General features: G+C 33.2%; 1 protein-coding gene and 1 long non-coding RNA gene across 2 annotated transcripts in view; both read right to left on the reverse strand.

The window, feature by feature from the left end:
* Positions 1-25,982, reverse strand: part of LOC143051542 (uncharacterized) — a 241,552-nt gene that overhangs the window by 136,897 nt on the left and 78,673 nt on the right. The window lies entirely within an intron of this gene.
* Positions 12,430-16,391, reverse strand: LOC143051508 (uncharacterized). Its single transcript, XR_012970814.1, has 5 exons — positions 15,756-16,391; positions 14,704-14,909; positions 14,145-14,211; positions 13,748-13,819; positions 12,430-12,781 (listed from the first exon to the last, which is right to left on the reverse strand). It is a non-coding gene; the product is annotated as an uncharacterized LOC143051508 (long non-coding RNA).

Consider the following 25,982-nt stretch of genomic DNA (forward strand, 5'->3'; position numbering starts at 1 on the left):
AACTAGCAGCACAGTAATAACTTTTTAATCGGACTTACCATCATTATAATCAAATAGTTAATTGCACATCAGGTATATGGAGAAACGTGGATGGGACTGTCGTACAATCCACAATTTTCTACATTTGAAAATGCCTGTACTAAGTCAGGAATATGACAGTTGTTGTCCATTCGTTTGATGTGTTTTATCCCTTGATTTTGCCATCTGATTAGGGACTTTCCGTTTTGAATTTTCCTCGGAGTTCAGTATTTTTGTGATTTTACTTTTGACGTTGCTTAGTACTTAAACTTCCAGTCATTGTAAGTGTGCAATGGTAAAAACGAATGGACAACAACTGTCATATTCCTGACTTAGTACAGGCGTTTTCAAATGTAGAAAATTGTGGGTTGTACGACAGTCCCATCCAAGTTTCTCCATATACCTGATGTGCATTAGATTTAATCTGCTGATTTATAGATGTATAGTATTTGTCCATCACTTTTATGTTAATCACATTTATGTAATAAATTGTTAATTATGATAAAATTTATTAAAAGCTCATGATCTAATTAAACAAGAATGTCTCCACAGTACACGGATCACTCGCACTATATTTTTTTAAGTTCAGTGGACCATGAAATTGGGGTAAACATTTAATTTAGAATTTAAATCTAGAACGATCATATCATAGGGAACATGTGTAATAAGTTTCAAGTTCATTGGACTTCAACTTCATCAAAAACTACCTTGACCAAAAACTTTAGTCAAAAAAAATTAACCTGAAACGTGCACTTCATTTTCTATGTTCAGTGGACCGTGAAATCTGGGTAAAAAATATAATTTGGCATTAAAATTAGAAAGATCATATCATAGGGAACATGTGTACTAAGATTGAAGTTGATTGGACTTCAATTCATCAAAAACTAACTTGACAAAAGACTTTAACTTGAAACTGGACGAACGGACGGACGAACGGACGGTCGGACGAACGGTCGAACGGACGCACAGACCAGAAAACATAATGCCCTCCTACTATCGTAAGTGGGGCATAACAATGTACTCTTGTGGTCCACTTTAATATCTTTCATCCCTCGTTTATACAATGTTGTTAATATGGATAACATATTTATATTTGGGTAATGCCTTGGTTCGTAATTATCATATGATAAATATTTTTTTAGGTAACATACGTCAATTTCAATATGTGCTTAATATCATATTGCCATCAATACTGATGTTTCTATCTAACATTTCCAGATTGTATCATATTTATTTATTATAAATTATGCGTTTTTTTTTTAACAGTTAATGTTCTAGAACGTGGCTGTAGTCTATTTCCGTCGTTTATAACATAACAAAAGTTCAATATAAAGGTATGAATCAAAGACATTAGGTCGACGGATATAAGTAAAAAGGATTAGATAGAATGGAGAATGAAAATAGAGAATGAGTCAAAGAGACAACAACCTTACCATAGAGCAGACTACAGCCGAAGGCCACCAAAGGGTCTTCTGTGCAGCGAGAAACTCCGCACCGGGAGGCATTTTTCAGATGGCCCCTAATTAAATATGTATACTAGTTCAGTGATAATGGACGTCATATACTAAACTTCGAATTATACACAAGAAACAGACTAAAATTAAAAATCATACAAGACTAACAGAGGCTCCTGGCTTAGGACAGGCGCAAAATTGCAGCGGGGTTAAAACATGTTTTTTGAGATCTCAACCCTCCCCCTATACCTCTAGCCAATGTACAAAAAACAAACGCACAACAAAAGAGGAACGAAAGATACCAAAGGGACAGTCAAACTCACAAATCTAAAACAAACTGACAACGCCATGGCTAAAAATGAAAAAGACAAACAGACAAACAATAGTACACCTGACACAACCTAGAAAACTAAAGAATAAACAACACGAACCCCACCAAAAACTTTGGGTGATCTCAGGTGCTCCGGAAGGGTAAGCAGATCCTGTTCCACGTCACATTCATGAAAGGGAAGGGGATTGTAGTAACGACGTAAGGAACATATCCGATATCATTTGTGAAACGGTTATTCCATAACGGTTAACCAACTCGTGATGGCGTCCGTAAAATTTACGAAGGGATGATTTCAACTTCACCATTTGGAACTCTTGGTTTAATAGCTTCCTTGTGAGTAGTAAGCCTCTATCAAGAAAATCCTGATAGGAAATGCAAGCACGGGAATATCGTATCAATTGGGAGTTATATACCCCGTATGCAGGTGCTGCTGGAATGTTGCTACTTAGAAATGGAAAGTTCACAATTGGAAAGCTAAAATCATCTCTTTTGTCGTAAAGTTTTATTTTCAACCGACCCTCATTGTCAATTTCTAGATGTAAGTAAAGATATGAAGCCGATTTAACTGTATCTGTAGTATCCTTTATCTCCAATTCGATGGGATAGATGCGTTCCACATAGTCACCAAATTTTGAATTGTTTAGTGAAAGAACGTCATCTATATAGCGGAAAGTAGAGTTAAAGGATATTGCTAACTTCTTATCTTTCTTCCTAAGACGTTCCTGCATGAAGTCAGCCTCATAATAATAAAGAAACAAGTCGGCAAGTAGAGGGGCACAGTTTGTTCCAATTGGGATGCCGACAGTCTGTTGAAAAACACGTCCTCCGAACGTTACAAATATGTTGTCAATCAAGAAATCAAGCATCTTGATAATATCGGTTTCAGAGAATTTTTTGTTTGAATCAGAGTGATTCTTTACAAAGTATGATTTATCCCTTCCTTAAGACAATATACTTGTATCTACGTTGGCCATTCTTTTTTATGAAGCAAAGTAATACCAACTCTTTCAATTTGTCTTTTAGTTTGGAATGCCAACACGCACAGCAAAACTTAGTTTAAGTGAAGTCCGAGTCCGATTTCAGAATATGAAACAAAAGAAAAAAAATGACAATAATAAATAAATAACAACAGACTACTAGCAGTTACTGACATGCCAGCTCTAGACCACAATTAAACTGATTGAAAGAGTGTGTCTTCATCATATGAATATCAGGCACAATTGCTCCTGTTAGGGGTATGAATCAATGATTGATTGATTGTTGGTTGCTTTACGCCGCATTAGCACAAAAAGGCTATATCGCGGCGAGAGCTAATTGGAATATTTTTACAATTTAAAGCATATTTTTAAAATAAGACAAAAAGTCCTTCAATATACTAAAATTCTAGACTAAAGCAAATTGATTATTTACAAATAAAAATCAATATGAGTAAAATAACGTGATAAAAATTAAAAACGACTTAAATATAATAACATTTTTATATTCTATAATAAATTCCAATTTCTTTTAAAAATGCAACAATATTTGTAAATGGAACATTATTAAATAAATCATACATATTATTGACATTGAAATGCTTCTTACGAATATCAGCAAAGTCAATACAATTAATTAAAACATGTATTATAGTATACTTGCAGTTGCAAGGAACACATTGTGGTTTATCTTCATTTTTTAAAAGATACTCGTGTGTTATTCTAGTATGCCCAATACGACATCTAGTAATAACACACTGATCTTTTCTGCACATAATATTATTAAAAGGTTTGCCTAAATTAGGTTTAATTTCGTGCAATTTATTATCATTTTTTTTACTCCATTTATTTTTCAATATATTGAAAACATATTCTCTAATATTAGATTTAAAATCAGTATACGGTATATCACAGTTAGATAAAGGGTCACCCAGGGCATTCTTTGCCTCAAGGTCTACAGCTGTATTTCCATGGATTCCAACTTGACTCGGAACCCATAGAAATATTATTTCTTTTAGAAGAATTTTTAAATTCCTCATTACATATAAAATTTTGAGAATTGTTGGGTTTATAATTTTAGTATTTCGTATAGCTTGTAGGCATGAAAGTAAATCCGAACATATAATAAATTTGGATTTATCTGAAGAAGCAATAAATTTCAAAGCCAAAATTATTGCTTCTGCTTCAGCAGTAAAGATGGATGCATCAGATGGCAAACGGAGAGTTGCAGCTCTGTCCCTGAAGACAGCAGCAGATGCAACTCTGTCGCCATCTTTTGATCCATCAGTATAGACAGTTGAAATATCTGGATAATTGGCTTTAATTTCAGCATAGTGTTGCTAAATTAAAAGAGGATTTGTTTTAATTTTATTGTGTTCACGGAGATCAAATATCATTTTTGGTTTGGGAAGTTCCCATGGAGGACATTTGCAAATTTTAACTTGAGCAACAGGACTGGGTTGCACAAACGTCATTTAACTTTAAGTATTAGTTAAATATATTTTAAACCTCAATTAAAATTAAATGACCGTTATTTCTGTTGCACAAAGGTTTATTAGAGTTAAATAACGTTTAAATGTGACTTAACGTTGCGTTAAGTTAAAAGTGGTAAGGGGGCACTTTTAAATTTTAAATAGGGAGTTTAAAATGGAGGAAATGCTGTTGTTTGGAAATATATTGCACGATCCAAAGCCACCCAGAAAATATAGAAAAAGGCTACTTACATTAGATGACCTCACAGACAAGGAGCTCCGAGCAAGGTACAGATTTGGGAGAAATTCGATCATAAGGACCACCGACATAGTGCGGAAGGACATCGAACATCCTACCCAGAGAAGTCAGTCTCTTAGTGCAGAGATGCAGGTAACCGAAAACAAAATAACTTTGCATGCAGTGTGATATTTCTCAAAGTTTTAACACATTTCACTACGTAAAGAAGTATCCTATACACATTTTACAGATTATTGTAACAGAAATGTAATGTTCTTGGTTGATAAACACATGACAATCCAAGGATATTTCAAAAAGTCGTATCGTTTCACCCAAATCTTTGTTTGTTTTTCTTTTTTCCACACACAAAATGAATGTATAAAGGGAAATAACTCCTATGGTATGGTAAATGAGGTTCCTTTTGGGATTTTTAAAAACAAATACCGTCAATCTACTTGTATAGTTTAATTGAACTGTCGGCGGCAGGGACGTTCCTTAACCCCGATTCCCATCCCTTCCATCATTACTCCGGGCACCTCAAACCCCGTTTCCTCGGACCTCCCCCTTTTTCAATTTGCCCGTTGAACATTTCGCTAATTCTCCATGCACCAATCCCGCCCCTTTATCCCGCTTCTCGACCTCTCCACCTACTACCTCTACCCCCGTACCATCGCCCTCCCTGTCCGACGCCTCCTATCTCAGACAATTATTACTTTATCAGCCCCAAAATCTCTGACTATCTGAATTGACTATTGAAATGTTGCTTGATCGCTCGTTTGGTAGTAGATTAGATTTGTTTCTCGTGTATAGTTTTATGATAATTTTACATGATCCTCCCTTGCCTACCATACAAAAAAGATATGAGGGCCACCCATACACCCTCTCCTCCGTTTGGAAGTTAAAAAATTAACATGTAAACTTCATTTTTTAATTACTGTCTTCACTCTTGATGATGAAATTAAAAAAAAAACACAGGAGAAATTAATTATGTAAAATATTTATTATAAATATAATTTCAAAGGAAGTCGTCTAAATATTTCCCTTTTTTGTAAAATGTTGGTGGGGGTTCAAATCCAAATACAATAACCGATGGGTATATGTGTAGGACTCTAAAGTGCGATGGTACTCTAAAGTGCGATGGTCACGCTAAAGTACGACGGTCTACGCTAAAGTACGATGGTGTCTCACGCTAAAGTATGATGGTTGTTTGTTTGCTAAAGTGCGATGGCATATAGATATAGGAAGATGTGGTGTGAGTGCCAATGAGACAACTCTCCATCCAAAAAACAATTTATAAAAGTACACCATTAGTGGACAATGTAAGGCCTTCAACACGGAGCGTTTGCTCACACCGAACAAAAAGCTATAAAGGGCCCCAAAATTACTAGTGTAAAACCATTCAAACGGGAAAACCAACGGACTAATTTATATAAAAAACAAGAAACGAGAAACACGTATAAATTACATAAACAAACGACAACTACTGTACATCATATTCCTGACTTAGGACAAGTGCAAACATTTGCAGCGAGATTAAACGTTTTAATAGTATCCAAACCTTCTCCCTTTTTCTGAAACAATAGCTTATCATCACAACATAGAAAAACACACGATAAATTATCAATTGGAAGGCTTAACTCAATCAAAAAACGCAAATTTATACACTATGAAAGTGCGATCATCGATGGAACGAAAGAGACAGGTTCAAGGTCACTAATGTTAAACACAAGTCTTTTTGCAAATGAAATTTTTAACAATTCGGGCGTATTGGATTGATTGTTGGATGTCGTTCAGTGGCAAATATTTCTTGCATGTTGAGGACGAGGGGCGTATTGGATGTAGCTTGCCGTTTACAAAGCCTATTAATGTAAACACATCCCCTTAAAGTTGCCAGTTGCAAATACAAAATTCCATTATTGTCGGAATAAATAAAATTTATTTGTACATGCTTTAATTTAAATGCGAGAGAAAGGGGTTGTTGTTTGAGCTTTCCCCTATTTTTTTATGGCGAGTATTACATTGTATTAACACATGTTATATTTTACTACAATGATGTACAGACTGATGTTTTAACTAATGGACAATTTATGATTTACGCTTGAAAACGTGTACCTTTACTTTGCTGACATTTATACTCTTCTATAAAATCGACAATATTTTAACGTAAACGTAAACAATAATATGCATCTGTCGCTTCCATTATTTAATTCATTTTCAGGCATTTTCATTTTTGGTTTTTATAATCGACTGTTAACGTCATACATAATCCAACTACTTTTCGTACGTCTATACTTCCGCGGACCATCGTACTTCAGCGTGACCATCGTACTATAGTGTCCCCATGGCATTTTAGAGTCCTACATATATATAGTCCTTTCATTAAAAAAGAATTAAATATATCTACAAACTGAGGTGTTATAGTTTGAGAATGTCTCCTAAATTGCCCCTCTAACACTCCTCATCATTGCCAATGCTTTGTTTGGGATGTAAATTGCATAATCTTATTTTTTTTTCGTTTCAACAGGTGCTTGTTGCCTTGAGGTTTTTTGCTTGTGGAGGTTTCCTGCAAGTTGTAGGTGATACCCTAGGTATAGATAAATCAACTGTTAGCAGGTGCGTGCAGAAAGTTTCGGATGCTCTTAATGCCAAGGCTGACCAGTTTATCAAGTGGCCGTCAGTCCAGAGGAAAGGGGATATTAAACAAGGGTTCTTTGACAATGGAGGCTTTCCAGGAGTTGTAGGTTGCATTGATGGAACTCATGTGAGGATTTCTGCTCCTAGTCACGACGAACCATCTTTCGTCAACAGAAAGGGCTACCATAGCATTAACACACAAGCAATATGTGATCATGAAGGTACACAAACGTTTACAATTTCTTAAATAACTTCAGCCACCCAAAATGCACAGTGCTTATAGTTAGTCTTGAATATATCTATACGACTTGAAACAGTAAGGATGCAGTCCACTGACAGCAACTTGGAGCGTCATTACGTAAATAAATAATCCGGAATTTTAAAGGGAAAATCTTGCCAGAAAAAAAATACTCTCCCCCTTTTTTCTACTAAAAACGATCGACTCATAATTTTTTTAAGTTTTTCAATATGTCTTTTTTCCATATTAATGTTGATGCTCATTTTGTTTGTCGTTTTTGTTTGTGTTTTCGATCATTGTTTTTTGTCCATGGACTTCCCCTCTTTTGACATTTTAGTATTCTCATCATTCACATTTTATACAACATAATGCTAATAAAGAATCTTTATGATATCATGAATTTTACGAGACGACCCGCTTCAACAAACAGCATTTGCATCTTCCCTGTAGCATTTGCATTTTGAGCATATTGTGTTGGGCCAGGAAATATATACTAACAGTAATATGCCTGTTTCCTGCGATGTAAAATGTTTTTTTTTTTTTTTTTTTTTTTTTTTTTTATCTAATTCAATAAACGCCTCTACATACATACATACCATAAACACTATTATTTTATATCGGTTCAGAATTAGCTTCTCCTATTGAATAACAAGGGGCCACATGACATTCTTAATTCTTCATTGATAATTTCTATCGATCTTTAACAGAAAGAAAAAAAACGGACCGTTAAAGACCGGTTGGGCGCGGTTTCTCTATTTGGAGAGATGTCCCACATTTTCCTGATTTCAATTTCATATTAAAGTTGTTGAATTATTTACATATGTTTTCGTTAATTATAAAATGATAGAAAACTTTATTTTGTTTTCATAAACTGAAAAATTGTACTTACATGAATGGTAGTGACTTATAGTTATCATTATGACTGGTCAGACTCAGTGGCGGATCCAGAACTTTTCCTAAGGGGGGGGGGGGGCACGCTGACTGACCTAATAATGATGACTTAAACAGTGTTTTCCGTGGACCCGACGAAGGACGCATTGTACGAGATCATATAGCCAGGGGATTTTTCTCATAGATTTATTAGTGTAACAATTAAAAAGTTGATGAAATACTAGCATATAAAAAGATCTTCTGTACATATAAAAATAAATCAAACAAAACGATTGCGTTCATTGACTAATTATCATTTAAAGCTTGCAAGGTGATATATGCGTCCTCTTCCTGATTTGCCCACTGCTGAAGTCTTTTAATTTCCAACTCTAATTTAATATTTTCCAGTTTAATTTTAGTTTTTTCAAGCACAAATTTCTTTTCTTGCACAGTCAAAACGTCGTACTGCTTTTGCATGAGCATTTGTGGTGTAACAGTCTCCGTGTTTCTTTTCTTGGGAGCGTGTGGTGTACTGCATGCAGGTGGTGGCTGATGAAATGACAACAAGCTTTCATTCCCGGTTCTACATTCAGATGGTGGTTGTTCTTGAAAGAATAACACGCTTTCATTCCCTGAGTTGTCATTTCTATGGACAATAGCTTCTGTTATTATAGTACATGTAGTAGATTGGGCTGAATCTTCAATGCCAGAATTAGACATATCTGAAAAACAGATTAGTTCGAGAAATCATGAGAAATTACTGAATCTTTTTTATTCTTTGGTAATGTGCGATTACAGGTATTTAATAAGTACTAGACCCAAATTGCACTGAGTACCCTAATTGCACCTATTTAGTAAATGTAGCAGCGGAAATCTTACATGTTTTCTTAGATGTAAAACAATTTGTATTTTTTTATTTGACATTATGCTCCTCTTTAAACATAAGTAAATATATTTAAATATGCACAAAACGCTCACAGTATACATCAACAGATGAAGTATAAAACTGCAAAAGGTAAAATGTACAGAAACGTCCACCAACAGGTCATCTTTTAAAAATAAGCAAATAAAATATGTTACAAGCCTCCATTTCTTAAGAAATGAATAGCAAGCAAAAATTAATGTCCACTTGTTCTAATTATTTTTCATATTGTATAAAACTACCCGTTTATCATAGGGTTTAAAACAAAAGTACCAGGGGGGGATCCAGCCATTTTAAAAGGGGGTCCCAACCCAGAAGAAAGAAGGGGGCTCCTACCATATGTCCCCATTCAAATGCATTGATCGGCCCAACAAAAGGGGCGGTTCCAACCCCGGGAACACCTCCCCCTCTGGATCTGATGCTGAATACATATGTTTTGTGGGTAAAAATTTAAGGCCGGGACCGATCACTTACTTGTTAAAATGGTGGGGCGTTACGGTTTTTTGTCCGAGATTGTTTAGCTCGATCATTCAAATATTTTTTCCCTAACTTAACATTTCTATGCATTTGATAATGATATAATCATTTGATAAAATTTGACTCAATTTTTTTTGTTTGTACCTGCATGCTTTTCCTTATTTTTTAACCATATTTGGGATAAACACACTCTGTAGCAAAAACCTAAACTAGCCCGCCCATATGCAAATTAATTGGTCGGTCGCACACTTCACCCCCCAAAAAAATCATGAAAAACCCACACCTAGTACGAGTATAAATCTGAATTAAACTAGCGCTACTGAGGTCAAAGTTATTAATTATATCATGTAAGTACTGTGTATCCATGGTTTGGAAGTACTGTTCTTACATGCTTATAGGTCTAAGGTAAAAAAAATAATGTCAAAGACAAGACTTATAGTGTGTGTGTTTTGGGGGTGAGGATGTATGTTTTTCTTTGTCACACGAATTCATTTTTCATTTTCAACGGGAGTCCAATTATTTAAAAAAAAAAACCAAAAAAACTGTTAAATAACTCTGAAGCGTACGGGGATAATTTAGAATAAGATTATTCGTTTTTGTTCACTTGCTTGGCCACATAATTTACTGGTACTGTAAGGGTCGTAAAGGTTATAAAAAAAACATCATACCCGAGAACATATACCCCCCCCCCTTTTTTCCTTTCTTGGAACTTTGGTAGTCGGTTCCTTAGCATTATGCATGATTATTCGATTGCTAGAAATTTAAGTTCGGAAATTTATAAACCTAACCCCCAATCAAAAGGCCCGTGTTTTAGTAATTGTTATAATGTGGGAGTAATTGTCTCTTTGGAAACCCCTTTATGGGGCCGCTGCATCATGACGCGCACTGTGCGGGCGTGCGATAGTGTGTACTGTGTGCTTATTACACAGGAAGGCCGAACTTTGTCTGCATGATTGGAGGTGGTGGGAAACTGTCGAAAAGAATACATTTCAAAGAGTTTCAGGGGATTTTTCTTAAACCTAACCATATCCTAGATACTTTTAGCTTTGATTTCACAATTTTGTTAAATCTGAAAGTAGCTTTGGGTTCGCTTAGGAAATTATGCAACCTTGTCAGAGCACGGATATCATTATGCATAAACATGATCAAGGTAGGCATTTATGTTTTATTCAAATACGATTCCATTTCATATACTCTTTAGGGCATACACGGTTTACCTTCAAGGTTTACTGTGACCATGGAAGACTCGCTTCCTTTTAAACCAACAAAACTTGAACAATCCTTCATCATTTCCACAATATTCTCGGTCTCACTTGTCAAGGCTTTGGGAGCAGGGCCACCGCCAGTTTGGGCTCTATATTTCATACTTTCCGCATTTTGCTTTTGTTTGTTAGTTTTGCCATTTTGTTTTGACTTCTTTATCTGAACGAGAATGCAAACCAAGAGCATTTATTTTGGACGAAATGTCTTTCCAAATGCCGTTTTTCTTGGAATTTGTAATTGAATTAGTCAATTTGCTCCGTATAACAGTAATATTGTCATTGACCAACTGTTGCAGCATGGTCATCTCCGCTGAATCCCAGTTTGAAGATCTCTTTTTCTTATCAGCGTCGTCTGGAAACTCGGCCATTTTGTTCTTGATAAAAATCGCGAAAATTCACGTGAAGGAATGAATATTGGGAAATTGGAAATTAAACATGGTTTAAGGTGGATCCCTACAGATATAGCAATTTTTTTTTCACCATTGAATTTTTCTTAAAATTTGCATACATATACTATGCAATGGCCTCTATGAAAATTTGAGTTAAAAATAGTATGTCACCAGACTCGTTTCCATGGTAACGGTCACAAAAGTTGGTACATCACGTGTATGCATAAATACATACCTGATGTAGAAACTCTGGATTTTTTTAAGCCTTTGAAAGTATTTTGAAAGGTTTGTTCTTCATTTATTACAAAATTATTATTTAAAATGTAAATAAAACACAAATAATGGCAGTTTTATTCATTTTCATTGATTTCGACTCTAATTTCATCAACACTGCTCCACAAAAAAAACACAGATTTTGTTAAAAATTTCTATTTATCTTAAATTTCCAAAAAAATGGTCCATTGAATATTTTTTTAAATTTGACATAAGATGGTCATAACAATGAGCTTTAAAAAGAAATAAAAAAAAATATGGGTCACCAGACTATTTTTTGCCCGAAAAACGTTTTTGTGACCCCTAACAAAACAGTGATCAACAGCAGTTTTTTGTATATCTTTCATCATCGGTGATCAAAGTGTGACATATGGTGTCATATCCTTTGTTAAACTAACACAGAATAATACAGTTTCACAAGGCAATCATATGAGAACATTTTTTTGGTTTCTATGAACAACGGTTACCATGGCAACAGGACATGAAGTTGGAAAATTCAAGTTTTTGCATTGTTCTGATGTGCAAGATTAACAACCTAACAGACAATGGCAGATCAAATACCATGATTTCAGAGCAACAACACATGGCTTCTATGTAAATGTAAACAAATATTATGATACATTGTAATGCAGCTTATATTAGCATTACTGTGGTCTTAAATGAGCAAAATAAATTACTCAGAAGTTAGCGAAAATCACCAAATATATTTTTTTTTAAATTATCGATTCATAGGTAACAGTCATGCAAGTAAATGGATTAAAAAAGACTTTGTCACCTTTTCCTCAGTTATTGATTTAAGTTTGATGAAGCATAATGATAATACATTATATATTTCAGTTGTCATAGTAACATAACCAAAAAATGATGAAATAATAACTTTTTCAAAGGTTTTTCAACTTTCTTTATTTTGAATGCCTCAATAATCAAGCAAACATATAACTGTTATATTTACAAATATGTAAATAGTTTACTCCTCTGATTCAGTCAAGTACTTATTGATAGTCATAGCATTATAAGAGTTCACTTTGTTCTCAGTCAAAATTGTCAATCCTTCCATATTGAATAGTACATGTTGTTCCCAGTCAGATATATCATATTACTATTAGTGGCAATTCTTTTCTTTTAAAATCTGTTTTCAGGTTGTCTGTTTGCCTCTCTAATTTCTTATTCATACTTTCCCAAATTTTCTGCGTAAATTTTCCAGGGGAACATTCTATTGCTGCATTTACCTGAAAGTTTAATTTATTTATTTGTAATGAAAAGGTGTAATATATACTAATAAACTACTAAATCTATATAGTATTTCAGTGAGTGCAAAATTAATCCAATCATGCATTACAACATCAATTTAAAAAGATTATATTATACCTGACTAACAAAGGTACTCATTAAGAGTTTTATAATATGATATATGGCCAGGTTTTTGAAGTGATTGCAATAATTAGGTCAGCTGATGTGTATGCATTTTATATTGCTTTTGCATGTGATGGCCATCCTATTTAGGGGTTTTTGTTTTGTGTACAATGGCAATTTTGAATGCAATAATTGACAATATAAATGATATAGGGAGTATTATAGGGTCCAATGCAAATTCAAGGTACACATGTATATGTAATAGGTGTGACCTTTACCATATACCTTAAATCAATACAGTTGAACTGTTCTTTTTTGGTAAAAATTTACATATACAGCATGTGACCAAGTTTGAAATAAACATAAGTTATCTACATCACATAGTTATCTTCATTGTCAGAATTGTGGCACATAAGAACCAATGGCAGTCTTGATAATATACTTTGTATTTAAATTATAAAATAAAGTACAAATCAATAGTGTAAAATGTGGATCACTGTGACCTTCTTTTGCCTGGAAGCTGAGTTACTGAGACTCTGAGAGTGTATATATAAGTTTGCATGATCTGACACCTTTTAGTTGCTGAGATATACATTTGTTGTATATGAAATTGGATGTTTAATGTAACCAAAGTCAGTGAAGTGGAAAATGTAGGTCAGTGACATCTGTGTACAAGTTTACATGATCCTACATTTTATAGTTGAGTCTACTAAATATATTGTCCAAAAAGAAATGTTATAAATGCCTGCAAAACACCATTATCAGATTAAAAAGTCTCAAATGAAACCTAAGTTTTTTTCAAAGGTAACTACATGTAATTATCCTAAAATGTATGTATTTACCATTGACAGTCATCCTTCATTTTTCTACAAAACTGCTGCTAATAACCTGCTGTTAAATGATAACCATGAGACCTACAATTTATTACAAATATAACAAAAATTAAATAAGTAAATTAATATGATATAGGATTCATAAAAAGTGAGAGTTTTATATTACTTGTTATCAATGTTGGTTGTTGAATATCAAAATACAAAAAAAAAATGTAGTAAAAATAATGATAAAAAAGCCATATTCCATATAATAACAAGAGCATTAATGCTAAGTATGGCATCCTCTCACCATAGAAGACTGTTGCTTTCACATGGGTGTTTAGAATCTACAATGTCCACTTTCACCTTGACATTTGGGAATAGCTTTTCTATTAATAAAGTTAAAGTTTAAATTCTTTATATTTACCTGTATTACTTTCATAGTTTCAACCAGTACCAAACATTTGCAATTCTGCAACAAAACTAGCTTCAACCTAATGAAAAAAAGTGATAACAAATATATATAAATGAAAGTGCATGCAGTGTTCAAATACTATAGCTCAAACATATTACATTTAAAATTAACTGGAAACTCAGGCTGTTAACAATGACATTTGTAATAATAATATGTATAAAGGCTTTCAAAACCAAATAGGTTTCATTAAATTTGTTGAAATTATACATTAATATAGATTTCATTTAATAAATACAAATGTAACTAGTTCTAGTTCAATATTTTTGTTGAAACAAATTCTGTCATGTTTTATACATGAAAGTCTTCAAGTATATATAACAATGCTTTACCACAAAATTGATTTGAAATATTGACCCTAAACTTGAAATTATTACCAAGATCTGTTAATTCATTTTTATGACTGCTTAAGTGCAAATATGAATATAATTATGGTCCTCGTTATACTTTATATATCTACTTAGGAAAATTATCAACAAATACTTTGAAATTATATGACTCAAGGTTTAATTACCTTCTAATTATTCATTAAATTAACCATGTTTAAAACTGTTTCTTCTTTTGACTTTATTTACAGGATTCTTTTGCAACTGCAAATTTTTACTTTCCAGTTTAATTCTCCTTTTTCTTTAAGTATGGCTGATGAATTCACAGAAAGTACATTCAATCCATTAAGGAAATTGTTGAAATGTGCGGCACAAATTCCTGCATGTATCATTCCTGAAAAATATGATATGAAATGTCAGTTTGCACATGTATTGGTTAATTAAATAAACTATAAACTATTTAGACTTGAGTTCATAATTTTATTTGGAATATACAATTGATTTTTTCAATTTATATTTATATAATATGATTGTGAATTCATGTTTACCTTTATTCTTATAGATCACAGACTCACATTTATTTCTAATAATGTGGAATGAGAATGGGTGCCCCCCTTCTTAATTTTCTTTTTTGCCTTCATGCATTATCCTGCATTCTACACATCATTCTAGGTGTTTTTAAATGACTAAATATGTAAGGTATCAGACCACTTGGTCTCTGATCACATGTAAAAGATGACTTAATATGAAAATTCTGATTAAAAAATAAAGAAAACTAATATTTTGAGTTTGTAAAACATTATTTTTGTGAATGAATCATTGTGACTGCAATTGTTTACTTTTTCAATTCTAATTTTATGTATGGTTATATAATTGCTACCAAATAAGTATTTACAAAATAATCCTCTCCTTTTGGATGCAAAACTAAAAAGCCCCTTATGTATAGATGTCTTTGTGTTCATTGCAAAAATGATAAATAACTTCCAGGTGCAAAATTCCAGAAAAATTACTAAGTCCAGCTTCATAAAAAATTTGGGCAGCACTTCCCCTCAAAATAAAGCTTTTTACCCTCAAACCACATAAATCCCAGACCATAATAGAGGGGAATTAAAGAAAGAAAAAGAGAGGTGTGGGGCAGGTTCATTTATTCAAGACATGAAACCATACACCTTCTCCAACCAGTAAAATGTGTAAAGAGAATATATAATAAAGAGAAAATTGAACTCTCAGTCTCTCTTACCATGTGCAGCTTTTGAATTGATAAAAAATTCACCAGTCCCATTTCCCCCCTCGTTTCTACACTGTCACACATGATATGCAGGTTACATGCACTGCAGCTACAACGATATGGTATGGACAAAATGCTCCACGGCCTCCATCTCCTGGTACAAGCCTTGAAGGTCGTATTTCCGTTCTCAGACAGTATCCGCAGGGGACAGTTTTACATCGTAACGAACATATTCTGCACTAGGTGATCAACCAGAGCTAGCCGTCGACCTTCTTTCCAGGTTTCGTCAAACAAAACATCACTGTCTGTGATCGGACGCCGAATTTCTCCAACTTCCAAAAACTTATATCATATGATATTATAAGTTGAGAATCATTTAAGACTGTGTGAACTTTCAGGCTGAAGCTATTCATATTCTTTATTTTAAAAGAATGCATGCATTTATCCTTTATGATAAACCTTCCTTTCTTCTGAGCGATGAGCTGTAACTTGGAAGTTGTTTACACACGTTGTCAACAGACGACATCGGAACTGTTACCGTGACCTAGATATACAGGCGATATATCCTAAATTTTTAAACGGGAACCAGTTTTACATCAGTAAAATGTTGTTATCTCCCTTAGTATCGGAAGTCACCTTAAGTACGAATTATCATTTTAATTTACATTTAGTTAAACGTGGGACTAATTACGCTTTATGCAACGGTTTTTAAAGTCTTCTTTAACTAATTGGGAATTCTAATTTTAAGTACTGTTTAACTTTAAACCACGTTTAAATTTAAAAGACCTTTGTGCAACCCAGTCCTGATTTTAAATCAAAAGAAGCTAAATGTGGTTTTAAACGTATACCTAACGGAGGAATTTTATTTGCATGTTATGCAAAAATATCTTCATAAATCGAATTAAAAACACAGCTGTAGGCAGGATTATCTGTATAGGCTTTTAGTTTGACAGCATATTGAAGTCCAAGCTGCAAACGTCTGTTAGAGAGTGAGTGCTCATCAGCCTCTACATACAGACTCTCAACTGGTGAGGTTTTAAATGCGCCAAGACAGAGACGCAAACCCTGGTGATACACAGCATCAAGAATCTGTATGTAGGACTTCCTTGCAGAGCCATACACTAAAGAGCCATAATCTAGTTTAGATCTAACTAGAGATCTATATAAATTAAGTAAAATGTTGCGATCAGCACCCCAGTCAGTGCTGCCGACAATTTTTAAAATATGTAAAGCTTTTAAACATCTCGATTTTACCATTTTGATATGGGGTAGAAAGGTTAACTTTTTATCGAAAATTAACCCAAGAAATTTGGTTTCATCAACCATTTTAATTGGGTTGCCGTACAAAGTGAGTTCTGGATCAAGATGCAATTTCCTTTTGTTACAAAAATGCATCCCGACCGTTTTTGACGTGGAAAATTTAAAACCATTTTCCGAGGCCCATTTTTCAATTCTTCCAAGACATAATTGTAATTGTCTTTCTATGTTATTCATATATTTGCCTCTTTAACATATTAAAAAATCATCAACGTACACTGAACCTTCAATATTACTTTTTAAAACTTCAACAAGGCTGTTGATTTTAAGACTAAATAATGTAACAGATAAAATACTGCCCTGAGGGACACCCATCTCTTGATCATACAGATCAGACATGGTCGAATTAACTGTAACATTAAATTGTCTGTTAGAGAGAAAATTAGAAATAAAATTAGGCATATTGCCTTTCAACCCCATATCAAATAGATCTTTTAAAATACCATATTTCCATGCAGTATCATAGGCCTTCTCAAGGTCGAAAAAGACCGACACCACATGTTCATTTTTCGCAAAACCATTACGGACAAAATGATTCGAATCGAACAAGATGATCAAGAGTACTGCGGCCCTGTCGGAATCCACACTGGATATTGGCTAATAGCCCATTGGATTCCAATAACCAAACAAGGCGATCATTGACCATCCGTTCGAGTGTTTTACAGACACAACTGGTAAGAGCGGGGTTAAAACATGTTTTTTGAGATCTCAACCCTCCCCCTATACCTCTAGCCAATGTACAAAAAACAAACGCACAACAATACGCACAGCAAAACTTAGTTTAAGTGAAGTCCGAGTCCGATTTCAGAATATGAAACAAAAGAAAAAAAATGACAATAATAAATAAATAACAACAGACTACTAGCAGTTACTGACATGCCAGCTCCAGACCTCAATAAAACTGATTGAAAGAGTGTGTCTTCATCATATGAATATCAGGCACAATTGCTCCTGTTAGGGGTATGAATCAAAGATATTAGGTCAACTTATATAATTAAAACGGTAAGAGTTTATTTTATTAAAGATATAGCTTTATAACCAAGCAACTACTGAGGTTTGTTTGAAAAATTGAATACCGACCTAAAATTTCACTACATGTAGTTAAATTTAAGATTACCGATTATATAGAGAAATAACTGTTACCTTCTTATCAAGATTATTTTTGTCGAGTGCTTTAAATCGGTCACTTGTACTAGTATAGATCTGACTGAATTTTAAAAGGAAGAAGAAAGATACCAGAGGAACAATATACTCATAGATTGAAAATGAAATGACAACACCATGGCTAAAAATAGAAATAAAAAGACAAACAGACAAATAATAATACAGAAGACACAATATAGAAAACTAAAGACAAAGCAACACGAACCCCAGCAAAAACTGGGGGTTATTGCAGATGCTCCGGAAGGGTAAGCAGATGCTGCTCCACATGTGGCACCCATCGTGTTGCTTATGTTATTACAAATCCGACAAATAGTCTAATTCGGTAGGTCATAATCGTGAAAAGGAGAGGGTATATTAGTTACGACATAAGAAACATATCTGATATCATCTGTGAAACGGTTATTCCATAACGGTCAACCAACTCGTGATGACGTCCGTAAAATTTACGAAGGGATGGTTTCAACTTCAGGTCATATTTTTGAAAATCTAATACAAAAAGTTACTTACCACCTGTATAGCGGAAATTATCTGTAAAAAAATATTGATGTTGTTGATGTGTATGCAATTACATGGTTTTTATTTGCAGTTCATTTTCGTAACAGTTAATTATGTCTTGAAAACTTGATCAGTTTGTCAGTGATGAGTCTTTAGTAGACGAAACGCGCGTCTGGCGTAAATACAAAATTTAATCCTGGTATCTATGATGAGTTTATGTATGATAATTATTAACTAACATGTTGGGATAGCTAGATTGATCTCTCTTTTTTTAGGTAGTTTTATTACATTATGTAATGAAAGTAGGCTTGAATTTGTTTTCACTATATGCACCCGTTCATATTAAACATAACTTTGCAAACTTACTTCTAGTATTTACCCAACTACCAGCTGCAAGTAAACAAATCCCAACTGTAATTTCTAGCAACACCATGATCATTCGGACTGATCTGTCATGTCTAAAAAGTTAAGAACATTTATTAAAGGTACCAGGATTATAATTGAGTAGGCCAGACGCGCATTTCGTCTACATAAGACTCAATAGTGACGCTCATATAACAAGAATGTATCCATAGTACACGGATGCCCCACTCGCACTATCATTTTCTATGTTCAGTGGACCGTGAAATTGGGCTCAAACTTATAATTTGGAATTATAATTACAAAGATCATATCATAGTGAAAATGTGTACTAAGTTTCAAGTTGATGTAACTTTAACTTTATTAAAAACTACCTTGACCAAAAAACTTTAACCTGAACTTTGCACTATCATTTTATATGTTCAGTGGACCATGAAATTGGGGTCAAAACTATAATTTGGCATTAAAATTAGAAAGATCATATCATGGGGAACATGTGTACTAAGTTTCAAGTTGATTGGACTTCAACTTCTTCAAAAACTACCTTGACCAAAAACTTTAACCTGAAGCGAACGGACGCACAGACGGACGGACGAACCAACGGAGGCAAAGTCCAGGAAACATAATGCCCCTCTACTATCGTAAGTGGGGCAACTATCGTAGGTGGGGCATAAAAACATAATAAAGCCAACCAAGTACAAAGTTGATAATATTGATTTCGTGAAAAGGCTCGTTTGTTTTTATTCGTACAGAGTAACTTTTGAATAAAAGGAGGGTTATCTAAGTTGACAGAAAGGTAAGCAGATTATGATCCACACGTGTCACCCATTGTGTAACTTTTGTACGTACAAAGACGTTATTGTAATATAAGTATAGTAGACCTTTTCATTTTTGTAAATTTCAATAAATATGAATCAATACTTCCACATTTTTTTTCCTCTTTTATATCTGTGTTTGCGCTGAACAGTTGTCAAAGTACGAACGTGGTTGACATCGCTGGCTGCGGTAAAATTATATGAGCATTAGAGTACGGGAAGATAAGAATTAAATGAAAGTAAATTCCTGAATATTTAAGAAAAGTTTACGTAAATATGTTGTATGGAAAAACTTACCCATTCGTGCAAATTAAACAAATTAAACTTTTCTTTTAAATGTGACTTTATAACCAACATAAGGAGAAATTATAATTTACCACTTGTTTTATGATATTGATAAAATAGTTATGTAATGCTGATTTAAATCCTACAACACAAAAATATAAGTGATCTTTAATAAAACGACAAATTTTTCGATAACTTGTCAAAATAGTAGTGCAGAAAAAGTAATTGATCCTGCTATCAAGTGTGGAAAAAGATGAACAGGTAAAATTATCTGATGTGTTTTTAAGTGCTAGGCTGGTTTAGTTTTCCAAATAAAGCGCATTCAGTGTGGAATTTAATTATCAAGAAACGTCGAGAGAATGGTTAAGATTGTGACAATGTAATAACTATTGTGGTAATAAAGAGAAATAGTTGTTGTCAAAATTAGAAGCTGAAAGAATTTTAACGTTTATACATTGTGACTGGGATAGAGAGTTTTCTAGTAAAAATCACACCACATCTTTAGCTTTCTTGAATTTGAGTTTTGAATTAAGTAACTTAAGAACCAATGGTGCAGAAATGAGCATTGACAAACGAAAATAAAGGTTTTGCAGCCTATATTGGTCAATCACCATACATGGCTTTTATATATAAAGGTGGTACAGAACAGTCTGTAAAAATCAACTGATCGTTTCAATCACGATCTATTGTTAAGAAAATATTAGCTTCTCAATCATCAAAACTAATGCTTGTCACACTGTATTGTCAAAGGTTCAAAGTTAATAACTTATGAAATTTAAAAGAGAAAAATTAAAGATGTTTGACTCCACCTTCAACTGTGTTTACCATCTATCTCCGTTCTACGAGGTACATTCATTCATGTCACAAGCAATAATAATTTATTAGAAAATAAATGAAAACAGTTTGCCAAACAAACAAAGGCGCAAACGACCAAACAACTATTTGTTCAAGTGAAATATATAGCTACGTTATATATGAGAAGTCTAATGTATCATTTGTGTTTGTCCAATCACTTATGCAAGTTAAATAGTGATATTATTATTCGCTTTAGCAGCCATCATGCTTCAATTTGGTCAAAAGAAGCTAAGGAAATTTGATTATGTATTATTCACGTTCAAATGAATAATTTTACCTCCTTGAATCCATTTTTATGTAACCTTTAATTGAAGCCTTTACCTAGAAGTGGATAACGTAGTGATCGTGTGTGTTGAGTTGTTTAAAGGGAACTGATTCAATATTTAAAGTGAAACAAATGTAAATCGTTTGATTTACCATGTTGACTGATTCGATCCATACAAAAGAAAAACCCTTATAAAGGTAAAAACGATGATTTCATTGAAAGGAAAAACATTATCCAGTAATTTGTACAAATTATGACAGATTACAACAATCACTTCTTCGAGACAACTAACAAAAACGTAGATGTGAGCAACTTTACGACACAAGAAGACCATAAAAAATTAGTAAAACCTGTAAAACCTGTAAGCTATGAAAAAAATGTCGACATGACAAAACTAAAACATTTTAAACGCAAGAACGCACAATTGACTGACTTCATTAATATATAGTAAAGCTAAAAGTAGAGCAAAGTTTGATTCACTCGAAATGTTTTTTTTTCAGATATAATAAGGACTTATGTAAATGAGCTGTTGGGATTAACTCATAATGTCTATTTAACAAAATGTGGATCTGGATGTAGCGGTGGCTGTGGTGTCACTACTGCCACAACTCCATTCACAATGTTATCTAATTTTCGGAAGAATACAACAATCACTAATTCGTCACCATCACCAACACCTGGATCAACAAAATAAATATTCAATGAAAAGGTTAGACCAATGCAATATGTTAACTAACAAATAAATACGACGAACCAATTAGCGGGACATTTTTGCAGGGTGTTTATTTGCGCGTATTTTTCTTGGTATAATTCAGCCAATTTAAAATTGAACAATCAATGGTATTCATAAAAATTTTATACCCACTAAAATTATAACCGACAAAGTAATTTGTATACCTTTGTCAATGAAAATCAGCAAAAATAACCTGTTATACATAATAAGAGACGTTTTAAGTAGCATGTTTCATCCCAGAACATGGCCAATGTTAAGTACGTTCAGATGAATACTGCGATATGTGAAATTGCAACAAAATGTTTTGGTCAACCTTTGACACTGAACAGGAATAGAGTACACACTTTGCAATTATATCATATATCTTATTCAATGTATTGCATTAAAGGTGTAAAGCTGCCAAAAGTTCTACAAACAAACGTAAAATTCATCTTGTCGGAATTTGAAGAAGCTTTCTTAGAAAGTTTATGAAGTTTCTTTCTGATATGGACACACGATTTGAAGTGAACGATTGAATCATCACTATTTTTTGTTATAACATTTTATTTACATGTTACGTTAGAAGATTTTGTTTACTTTAATAATCAGAAATATTAGATGTTGGGATTGATTATGTCAGGGGCACAGAGTATTGAAATGAGGATAATATAATCAGCGGATTAATTAGCGTTACGTAAGAAACAAATAATGGCTCTTTCGTCATGCGCGAGGTCAAATATTTGAAAATAGTTAACATAAAACCAAAACATTCTGTACAGTACTTGTCTCATTTAGATCATCTGTAACAGATATAACATGTATGCATATTCTTTATCTTTTATTTTAATTTTTGGAAATAAATAACTTACTAATTTATAACGATTATTTCTATATAAAAATAACGTTCTTTTAAATCGTAAGAGCCGTTACAGACGCAAATTCAGTGACTGAATAATACTTTTATAAATTGTGACTTGGATGGAGAGTTGTCTCATTGGCACTCATGTCACAATTTCTCGTATCTAAATAACAAAAAGACATTTGCCCAATAAAAAAGGAGTTATATATTTTAATATTGAAATGGCCAGATTCCTCAATGTAAAGAGGTTTATGTATTTATGATCATTGTAAAAACCTTTAAATATTGAAAATGTAATAACCTAAGCCAATTTATGCAAAACCTTATACTTTTTTATGCTCCTTTTATTGGCATTATGTTTTCTGGTTTGTGCGTCCGTCTTTTCGTCCGTCTGTCCCGCTTAATGTTAAAGTTTTTGGTCGAGGTCATGTTAAAGCCATGGCGTTGTCAGTTTGCTTTAGATTTATGAGTTTGACTGTCCCTTTGGTATCTTTCGTCCCTCTTTTAAAGTGTTTGGTCGAGGTAGTTTTTGGATGAAGTTGAAGTTTAATCAACTTGAAACTTAGAACATATGTTCCCTATGACATGCTTTTTCTAATGTTAATACCAAGTTAGAGATTTTACCCCATTTTGATGGTCCACTGAACATAGAAAATTGTAGTGCAACTGGGGCATCCGTGTGCTGAGGACACACTCTTCTTTAACCTTTCCTTTATCACGTTTTTTTTGTATGCATATGCACTGAGTAGAAGTCAAAGTATTAACGAGAGGCATCGCGGTTAACCTCGCTGCATGCGGAAAAAGAGTACGAAAACATTTTAATCCAATAGCAGTATATTTCTGAAGATTTTGATAAAACAAAGGTTCTTGTGCACGAATTTTATGGTACAACTTAGCCGTTCAAATCAATAAAACAAATTCAAGTTTATATGACTTTAAATCAATATAGGGATAAATTATAATTTACCACTTATTTCATGATATGAATAAAATACTGATCTTCAATGAAATGACAAATGTATATATAACTTGTTAAAAAAGTTATGCAGAAAATGCAATTGATCGTCTTATAAAAGTGTGGAAACAAATAATGAAAAATTAAATCTTCTAATGTGTAGTTTCGAGTGCTAGCCGGAAGCGTATTCGGTGTTTGTTCATAATGCGTTTTGTAGTATACAAAATTCTAACTGACATGTAACTATTGACAACCGATGATAAAGAGTGTAATTATGTCAGAGATATTTCATATTGTAGTAAAAAGTAAAATCACAAAAATACTGAATTCCGATGAAAATTCAAAACGGCATGTCCCTAATCAAATGACAAAACTAAATAATAAAACACATCAAACGAATGGACATAAACTGTCATATTTCTGACTTGGTACAGGTATTTTCAAATGTAGAAAATCGTTGATTGGACCTCATTTTATAGCGCTAAATTTCTATGTAAAGATATATACATTTTAATTGGCTGCTTGAAGAAAAACAGTACAAAGAACTTTTTATACATTTTATACATTGTGACTTGGATGGAGACCTGTCTGATTGGCATCCATACTGCATATGCCTATTTATAAATCTTTCTTTTATTTACGAATGAATATTGAAATAGTATTATCATATCATTACACTATTTGAAAATACCAAATAATTATAACATTACAACTTAATTTTGTGTCAAGTTGTTTATATATCTCAAATAGATTTTACACAGATACACTAACAAAAGATAAACATTCTAAAGATATCCGTCCGCCAATTTTGTAGTTTATGATATATTTGATACACTTCGCAATCAAATGTAATAATTTACTTACACGTAAGTTAGGACTTCCTGATACAGAACAGTTATAATTGCAGTAAATGTAAAAGTAAACCAACAACGTATTTTTTTCCGGACTTATTTTCCCGAATACTATATTTATCACTAGGAATTTTCAATTGTAAATAATGTGACTGTGTACTCATAGAATGTTTATTTATGCAATATAAAATAACCAGTCATAACCCAGACAACATTGGTACGTTGGCACAACGTTGGCCCAACGTATCTACATTCATTGGCCCAACGTTGTTTTTAAACATTGGCCCAATGTATAAGTGCAAAGTGGCCCTATGTTGGCCCAACGTGATGGCTTAACGTTGGCACAACGTTGTAAGGTTTTATACAATACATTGGCCCAACGTTGGTCCAATGATGGAATAATACTTGCTGATGTTGAACAAACGTTAGGCTAACGTAGTAATACAAACTGTTAGCAAACGTTGGAACTCCGTTGGTTCAATTTATAAACCTTTTTATCCATATGAAGGAAACTAAAATCCATTTCAGGCAACAACTGCGATATAACTCCTGGTTTTTACATCAGTTCAAAATGGCGAAACTATTACTTCTTTAAATGTTGCAATTATTGCGTTTTTCATTTCCACTATACCATGTTGTGTCTTAAATACTACCCGAAAATTTTGTATTTTGCCACTTTCATCTTCCTGAATATGCATGAAATATTTGCCAATGGATGTTTCAGTAACCAACAACCAATCAGTCTCTCCAGGAATTGTACTTTTGAATGTTACCCAATTTTCTTAAATAATGTAAATACAAAGGTATGATTAAATATAATTTATTATTAGCTAGACAAACAGCAAAGCAAAAAAAATCTGTTTTGTATCTATACGTTGCTAAATCAGATCTAGAATGAAAATTATAAATTCTATTCATGATAATTCATTTATCCCCATTACAGTTTATGTAGAAATATCCAAGCTCTGTATGAAGGCATTGCTAATTCATTTCATACAGCTATTTTTCTAGTTCTGTATTACAACATGGTTTTTTATCGAACTCCGAAACAGCGGTTACATCCTCTTTACTACGCTACGTTGACTTTATTGTTTCGGAGTTTGGGTTTTTATTCACAAGAGTTATCCTTTTGTTTTCTGGTACACTTTGTTTTGTCACTATTTCTGGCTCCGTCTTATGTTAAATCATTTATCCAGTTTAGCATATCTTCATAAAAGTTATTTCACTGACTCTGTAATAAAGAAATGAATAAAATGAGTACTCAATGTATGTATATTTTGAAAATATTAAATCCTCCTAAAAAATA

This window comes from Mytilus galloprovincialis, chromosome 11, assembly GCF_965363235.1.
Source record: "Mytilus galloprovincialis chromosome 11, xbMytGall1.hap1.1, whole genome shotgun sequence".
Lineage (NCBI taxonomy): Eukaryota > Metazoa > Mollusca > Bivalvia > Mytilida > Mytilidae > Mytilus > Mytilus galloprovincialis.